The sequence below is a fragment of the Ambystoma mexicanum genome, chromosome 1p (assembly GCF_040938575.1).
Source record: "Ambystoma mexicanum isolate Mex_15411 chromosome 1p, UKY_AmexF1_1, whole genome shotgun sequence".
NCBI lineage: Eukaryota > Metazoa > Chordata > Amphibia > Caudata > Ambystomatidae > Ambystoma > Ambystoma mexicanum.
Genome location: NC_090921.1, coordinates 1,113,445,143 through 1,113,454,456, shown reverse-complemented (window position 1 = coordinate 1,113,454,456; position 9,314 = coordinate 1,113,445,143).

The window sequence follows — 9,314 nt, the reverse complement described above, 5'->3', positions numbered from 1 at the left end:
CAAACAGATTTCACAATGGAGCAACTACTATTTTAGGTGCAGCGTGGTCCAGTCAATGTTCAGACTCGTGATGCATATGTCCAGTGGCCGGAACATGAATGGAATCTCACCTGCAAACCATACAAAGCTACCATGGACCATTTCTACTTTGTGCAAACTCAAACAGATGAAACTGAAGACAATGAAGATGCATTACAATTGCTCGCAGACCCTTTGACACAATCTACACCCTCCAAATTAAAGAAGCAAAAAACATTGTATTCGACAGCTGCCTGCTAGACATTGTACAAATGCTGAAATGTGTCCATACATTAAGAGGTAACATATGCGGCGAGCCATTGGTAAATGTGTCTCGTGTAGTACAAGGCGCCAACCTGAAAATCCATGCCAGCTGTGTCCACCTCCATAATACATTTTCATTGTGTGCTCAACCGATGCTGGGCAAAGCTGCTGCTGGAGTTGCAGCTTTACTTTTCAGCGGGTCAACTTTCAGTAAGATTTCCAGTTTCTGTCAATTAGTGGGACATGAGTTCCTTGCTAAAACCCAGTAGTACAAATATCAAAGGGAATTCCTATTCCCCGCTATTAGTCAAGCCTGGAAATTCGAACAGATGTCAATGGACAGTACATTCTCTGGCAAACGTTTCAGGCTAGCTGGCGACAGACAGTGTGACAGTCCAGGATTTTCCACAAAGTACACATACCCCTTTCAAGACATGGAAAGTAAAAAAAAATGGTGAGTTTGGTGATTGTGCAGGTGTCTGAATGTACATCGTCTTTGGCCAAAGAGAAACATGGTTTCATCAAATCTGCTAAACATCTGGAATCCAGGGGAATGCAAATAGACCTGATAGCCACTGACAGGCACGTTTCAATAGCCAAGGCCATGCGAGAGCAGTTTCCACAGATTCCGCATCAATTTGAAGTATGGCACGTTGCCAAATCAGTAAAAAAAAATTACAGCTGCTGGTAAAAAAAAAAAAGGGATCAGAAAATATTTTAAAGTGGTGTCAGTCTATCAGCAACCATCTTTGGTGAGCTCCAAAACTTGTGATGGATCTTTAGACATTCTACTTGAAAAATGGCGTTCATTGATGCACCATTGTTCCAACGTACACTCAATGGACAGAAACCCAACATTTCAACAAATGTGCACGCGAACCAAAGGAGAAGGAACGCAAGAAGAAGTGGTTGGTGCCATGATCTCCTCCACACAAAGCCCTTAAGATGATTGTGTACGATAAAATGCTTTCAAGAGACCTAAAGGGACTCACTGAATTCTGTCATACTGGAGATTTGGAGGTGTTCCATAATATGTGCCTAAATTACAGGCCCAAAAGGTTGCATTTCGGCATAGAGGCCAGAACAAGACTAGCTGTACTTGCGCACAACCAGAACATTGGGAGGGAACAAGCAAAAACTGCAGGAACTCGGGATGCTTCATTACCTCATTGCCTTTACAAAACAAAGCAATCAATGGGTTGCCATGCCAATATACTAGGAAATGGAATTTGTGAAAGATCTGCCATTGACTGTGTTGGCCATGCATACTCATGGAATCGATCCTGATTTTGTTCCTATCACACATACGATGACACAAAATATGGCAAACAAGCCTTGTCCACCGAAAGCATAACTTGTTGAAAGGTTGACTTCCAGATTTAAATGATTTGTAGCTGTCTTCAAAATCTGCTCACAATAACATTTACTATATGTTCCCCAATGATTGGACATTGTACAGAAACAATCAAATGCTATTACACTCGCAATTTCAATGCTATAAAATGTATTACAAAGTATTTCATTATGCCGATTTAATCGGGTTTATGATTCATAAATGTATATCTTTTACCCTTCATTCATTTATATGACTGATCCTCTATCAAGAAGAAAATTGTCTGTGGTTGCTATTGGTACTATATTTCAGACGAGAATTGCCCCAGCACATTGGTGTTGCACTGCACCTTTGGGTGGGAGAAAGACTGATATGCAAACAGTTATATTTGCCATCAGTCAAAGGTACACTGAGGCTTGGTGTCTGTCAAACCCTCTGCTAGACTGCTAGGTAAGATTTTCACAGTAATGATAAATCGCCTGACCTGTGTCACCCACATAACTACCAGAACGCTTTGCTTTACCTGTGCATTATTTTTTCTTATACCTCTTTACACACTCACGGAATATTTTAATCTTTTGATGGGTGTGATTTTTTGGGCTCGCCATAACATCCGTATTGTCTTTTCAAATGTATCCTCTTCGGCAACTTTTTGGCAATAAGTGCCTGTTGTTACTAGGTTGCCCTAGGGGCTCCTCTTTTAACTTTCTCTGGCTAACCTTGACGGAACTACAGTTCCCGAAGGGCAGAAAGTATCTTTTGATCCCTTTTGGTGATAGTATCCCCATTCTCATTTTTAATAAATGTAACATTTAAGTTACATGGACAAACTTACCATTAATGGCAGGTGGGAGTAATTTGTTGAACACTTCAACTGATGTGAAAGGCCCACCAAGACTTCACTAGAGGATTCAAACTGTCCTTAAATCAAATGAAATCATGCTCCCACCTTTCTGCAAAGTATATAAAAGTTTAGTTTAGTTACCTTATAAATGTTCTGCTATTCTGGAAAGTATATACACGGTTATTTTGCTCACCTGTGAATTGGTTGTGCCTCTTGCACAAAAGTAATCTTGTTGGTTTCACTTTATTATTCCTGTAAGGATAATTGTGTAAGTGTTCCCCCAAGCCGGGTTTTGCTTCCCCTGACTTGCTGTTTACCTGTCCAGCTAAAGTCTGCCTTAGGTTTTGCCTACATAGAATAACTTTGGGCCATTCATACAGTCTAACACTGGGTTTTGCTTTACATGGCCTATTTTAGACAGACACAAAAAGAGTCTTCGGTTACACCTGCCTTTCAGTTGCTTATAGTATCGGTTTTACTTACCTTGAGTGTAACTGTGTTATCCTATACTAAGTTGGAGTTATTGCTTCCCTTAGTCTGTGAACTGAAAAGCAACTTTAATTGAATATTACACCCCAAGGTCTGACGCCTCTAAAATGACTGTTATCCTGAATAAAAGTTATAGATTTATACTGTGAAAAATGTGTTGTCCAGTTCATTAGACTATGTGATTTCTTGCTGAGTGTCACGGTACAACGGATAGGGTACTACCATGGTATTACTGAAATGACATGATAGAGGCAGGGAGGCTGTTTGTTTGTTTGTTTTATTATTTAAAAATGCACGAGTGTACCCGGGGTATCAGGGCGCAGCATTTACAAGAATCTTCGAAGCTTAGTTACAGTATACAGAGTATGCATAATACAAGAATAAGGTACACCAGTGTTATATACAAATCAGTAGAGGCCAACAGGCCATTATATACAGGTACGCAAAAAGGCACACATGGTTACAGTTTGTGCAGGTAGCGCTAGGCACTTTGTTGTCCTAGTGGGACTCCAATTTCAGCCGGAGAGACTGCCAGAGAGCGGAGGTTCTGATAGGGCAGGTCTTCTCTAAGGTTTGGGGGCATGGAATTCCAAAGCTTGGCAGCTTTTACAGGGAAGCTGTTGCCCCCTATGGTGGCCCGTTTGTATTGGGGAACAGATAGACAGTTTTTGTATGCAGTTCTAGTGGGTCTTAGTGAGGACTGTCGGTGGAATCTGTTGATCAGGTACATTGGGGCGGCATTGTTAAGGGACTTGTGTGTAAGTGATGCCGTTTTTAATAGAATTTTATCTCTAGTGGAGAGCCAGTTGTTCTGTTGGCTGAATCTTGTGATGTGCTCTGCTGTTCCAGAGGGAGGCTCCAGCCGATGAAAGAGATCAACCACCAACTTGTTGCTTGCAGAAGCGACTGACCCTTAGGGAGTCGGGGTTGGAGGAGTGAAGAGCTCGAGTAAGAATATATTTCTGAAGAGAAAGTAGGAGGTAGAGAGGACCCCGGCCCCACATGGCCTTGTGGACTATGCAGAGGGTCTTCAACTTGATCCTTTCAGCCACTGGGATCCAGTGAAGAAATGTCAGGGCTGGAGAGATACGATCCCTGGGCTTGAAGCCAAGGACAAGACTCGCAGTCTTGTTCTGGGTGAGTTGCAGAGGGCTAAGAGAAGAAGCAGTCAGATTTAGAAAGAGGCTGCTGCAGTAGTCCAGTCTACAGAGAACCAGAGCTCAAGAGATAGTGATCTTCTGGGGGAAGGTGATGAAAGGAATACCTTCGAGGAGGTGCAGTTGGTAGTTAGCCAGGGAGGGGTCGGACAGGGGGTTATTGAGAAGAGGGTGCACAAGAAAGTGCTTCAGGGGGAGGGGAAGGCTCCAGTGGCGAACAAGTGTTTGTAGAAGTCAGCCAAGACAGGAGCGTGGTTGTCAATGTGGTCCTTGATGCTTTTTGAAGAACAGGGAAGAACCTGTTTTGACGAGACTTTCATAGATCAGACTTGTCTATAAATCTTGCCACGGGAGAAAAGAGGAAAGGAAGAGAATGAGGGAGGAAAGGTGGCCAGATGTAGAGGAGAGAATGGAGGGGAAGGAGTAGAGGACGAGAGGGTGGACAGGATGTCCTGGGTTTTAGGGATGAAATGATAGGCCAGAGCCGTGCATAGGGCCTGGGAGGGGACAGGAGAGGTAGAGACTGCAGCACAATTGGCCAGCTCCTTGCAGATTTTAAAGAGTTCTGCCGAGTTCTTGGTAATCGAAAAGTAATTATTGGTTTTGAATTCACCAGAACTGCTGTTTGGTGTTCCGAATAAGGTTATATGCTTTGGTCTGTGTACCTTCAAGCATAGTGTTGTATTTTTATAAATGTGCTTACATGAACTGTGAAAGTACTTTTTTCCTCCAAAAATTAACAGAGACTACTCTTATTTAAATAGACCATTTATTTTTACATTACATAGTGTGTTTGTGTTTCTTTGGACTGTTTGAATTGGAATTTCATTTGTGCTGTTTCTACTGCCTTCTCTCCCTCCCAAGACAAGCCTAGCGCTCTGTCTATACTAACCAGAACTCAGGTGGTACAGCATTTTACTAACATTGGAGTACTTGACTGCCTCTGTTGAATGTTTTTACTAAGCCCTTATTTGGACTTCAGAAAAACTGTCCTAGCGGCCTCCCCATAGCAGACGTAATAAGTTGTTACAATAATGTATATGTTTTATATATGTACAAGGTGGCTGTGCATCCCGTCGACAATAAGTGTGATGAAAGGGTAATTGAAAGGGGTAAAAAGCATGTCCTCGCAGACATAAAATCTATTCCATGGCTCCAGTTGGCTACATGGATCAAGCCCTTGCATCACTTGATGGTTGCGGCCCGGCACAACCGATACCTTTTACGCACGGATATCCCATGAAGGTATTCGATGTTGGCTGGGTTAGCCTGCGCTCCCCAGCTATTCTCACCTTTTGAAAAACTGATCTGCCACCAAGGGTACATCTTACTCGAAGGTCATGGGCTGATGCTTGTGGGAATCGAAGAAATAAATCCAGTCACACTGACGCATCTTGTCCAGTCTGTTTTATTATTGTGGCAATCTTTCACAAAATCGAAACCTACCAATCTCTGGCTTCAAGCACTGAAAACAAGCTGCTATTGTTATTTGGCCTTGAGGGAAAGTCAGCAACCCCTAAAAGGACGCAAGGTGTTGAATATCCTCAAAAATTATAATATTTACTATATTGAAAGTGGACATTTGAAAATGTAGTTTCAATTTCTGCAATCTGTTGTTCGGAGCGGTTACTCGGGGCGAGACCGAGAGAATGGAACTTCCTAACATTATGTAAGTTCAACTATACATAATATTTTTGCAATTAAAATCAGCACGTGTTGTATGCATGTTGAATAATTCAGCAAAGAGCTAATGTGCGATTTGACAAAAATAATGGACACAATACGTTATGTTAAATTATATTCATACCGCAACTATAAAAAACCGAGTGTGTAACTCGCGGTTTGTTTATATGTCAGGTAATAATAATTATTTGTGTATAGTTTAAAGAGAAGTGAATAGAGGTTTGATCTTTTGGGCAGTATTGCTTACTGGCCTCGTTATGGGTTGTTTGCTGGAGCATATTGTGACAATTGTTCAGCGATGACCAACAACCACAACCTGTATGCAGCCTAGTGATATCTAAACCACTTTGTCCCGTGGAATATCCGGGTGTGATGTCACTGTTGCATCCTTGTGCACCATAAAGTGGGTGTGGGGTGGAAGGGGCGGGGGCTGAACATTTTCCACGGTAACGTGGTTCACTTTTCGATCAATAATCTTCCTAGTTCCGTTATAATGCCATCCGTCTGTGGCTCTCCATATCCATCTGGTTCTCCATCCCATTGGGAGCTATACCTACTTCACAGTGCTAACCTTTCATGCACGGTGTGCACTCAAATACTCCATGTTGTCATGTGTGTGTTCATTATGTGTGGTTTCTGTTTAGGATTAGGTTTCATCCGGTGCTGAATTATACAGTAAATGGTCATATTCGATAAAAGAATGGCTACTAAAATATATTTTAATTCCGTTATCTACACAGATATATTGTACCATTCTGGGTATGCCATAGTTTCCATCTACCGTCGGATGGATTCTTCAAATCAACATTGGCGGACAACCATAAACGGTGCTTATTGCATTACCATTATGTGGGATGACGGACAGGGACCGATCTGCCCTTTGGCGGTACGAGCGACAAGGAGCAACCTGTCATCGTTTCCGAAGTAGCAACATGCTGAAGCGAAAGCGTTGTAATTGAAAGTGCAAAGAATCAATATTTCCTCACGAAAGGAACACCATGTGTGTCATTAGAAAGATTTGCTGGTGTAACATAAGGACACACACGAATTAGAGTACTGGGATTAATCGATCGTTGATCGGAATCAGCGTATTATGAGGAAGTTATAAAGAACATTCGAAGCATACAATGTTTGCTAGCTATAACTTGTATGGCAAAAACATATTGTTCATTTAGTGGACCTAATATACTATTGGCAGCGTTATTTGATAAATAAAAGCACTTGTTACATTGCAGACTAATGATGTTTTCTTAAAAATATTGTTTTCCTATACGATTTGGGATGTGTGTGTTTATCTTCCTGGTTCTGCGTTAAGTGACGTTATGGCGTAGGTGATGACTGGGCGCGTTTGGCTACACTGACCGCTAACGTCATGAAAATAGGTGGAGCATATCGTTTGGACTAGTGATGTGAGCATCAGGAGCGGGTAATCTGTAGTCTTGCCGCAAACGCTCTTGAAGTTCGTACGATGCCTCAACAGATAAGATTAGCATGAGATGGCGGCGCCCAACCCGTTGTTTTTGCATATGTAAAAGTGAAGAAAACTAAGGAAAGATGCATAGGAATAAATGTTAAGATCCATTATAGTATGCTTAAAAATACATGCCTGAATAATCAGGACAATAACATTTTGGAGCGACCTTTCCCTTAAGAACTGCCTATGGACTGGATCAAGGTTGTGCTACAGTGGTTATGGCAAAGAAGGTACTTTCCTTCATATTTTATGGGCTTGTTCTCTACTTTAGCCTCCATAATGGAGGATCAGGCAAGCTGGGTGGCTGCAAATGATTTACTTCTTATTTCAGGGGGGCTTTCAATCTTAAATTGGGTAATGGGCCTGGTAGTACTTTGTTTGATCTGACTGAAGATGATTTTTCTACCTTTTTGCCACCTATCATGAGGTATGATACAACCAACTGGGAGGGGCTTGTGCTTTGGAAGTTCCTTTTTGCTTGGAAGCTGTGTGGCGCCAATGGTCGTTGTTGGGTCGTTCTACTATAGATTATTTGTGTGTCCCAGTAAAATTCTGGGATTACATCAGCAAGTTTAGGGCATTGGATATCCTGTGCAGTGATAATTTCCCTATTCAACTCACGTGCAGGCGCCAGGGTAGGTCTTTCCCCTTGGGGCTGACCGATGAGTGCCCCAGTGCCTTGGAGCCTCGGCTAAAATGGCAATCAGCAGATTGTGAGAGCCGGCTGAAGAATATTGTTAGAAATAATTGGCAGGCTCTTGAACGTTTCTTCTCTGGCAATTCAGACCAGAGTGACAAATGGTTTGAGTTTTCATTATTGTTGGCTAATCTTTCAGTGTCCTTCACACTGAGTGTGGATAGAAGGAAGAGTAGTCCTTACACCAGGTGGTTTAATACAGAGTGTGCCAAATTAAAGTGTTGCCTGCTGAGAACTTTAAAGAACCTATTGTCGTCAAAGCTTGATATTATCAAGGACCGCACGTTTTATAAGAAGGCCATAGCTTGCAGAAAACATAAAATCGAAACAGAGTCTTGGGTTAATTCCTCGATTTATAACAACGCTAAACATTTTTGGGATAGTATTAATAATGGGCCTTTTTATAAATACAAGACAGTGGCTTGTCCTCAGTGGTCTCGGATGAGGACTGAGCAAATCATTCTTCCTTATATAGTAATGGCTCTTGGGATATGGCTATTGTTGGGCCACTCGCTTTGGATTCTAATCCGTCAACTGGCATTACAGAGGACATCATTATATTTATTGTTGGGGAAATCTTGACAGCTATTAAGAACCAAGTGAGGAATAAGGCCCCAGGTCTGGATAATGTTCCCACTGATTTATTCTTGGTAGAACCAAATCTGTGGGCCCCCATTTTGACGTTGGAGCTCAATGCTGCATGTGCTGGAGGCATCTAGCCTGTTTCTTGGTCCCGTGCTATCATCTATCCAATTTATAAAAAAGGTCCAAGGGTGCTAAAAGCATCTAATAGATCAAAAATCTCTCTTTTAGATTCAGTGTTTAAGATCTTGCAGAGGGCCATCCTTGGGAGACTAAAGTCTTGGGTGAAGAGCACAAACATCTTCTCTACTATCCAGCTGGGCTTCAGACGAAGTTTGTGGAACGGAGAACAGGCCTTGAATCGTTACTTGGTGGTGGCACATTCTTTGTTTATCAAGGAAAAGCCCATCTTTTTGGCATTCATGAATAGGAGCACTGCTTTTGACAAGGTCAATCGTGTTAGGTTATGGAGCCTGTTCATGATTCATGAATTGCCCTGGCGCCTTGGAGGATCTCTTAGAAAGATTACACCACTTGACGATGGCTTGTGTGAGGAGTGGACCTGCAGAACATTTTACCCCTTTCTAGCGAGTGAAATGTGGGGTATATCAAGGCTGTGTTTTGGCCCCTTTGCTTTTTTGTCTTTATATAAATGGTCTTTATGACCATTTACTTAAATCTAATTCTGACCTTTCCAGGCTGTGCAATAGGCGTAAGCCTTTATTTGCCTATGCATACAACACAGTTGTATTAGCTTGCACCCACAGATCTCT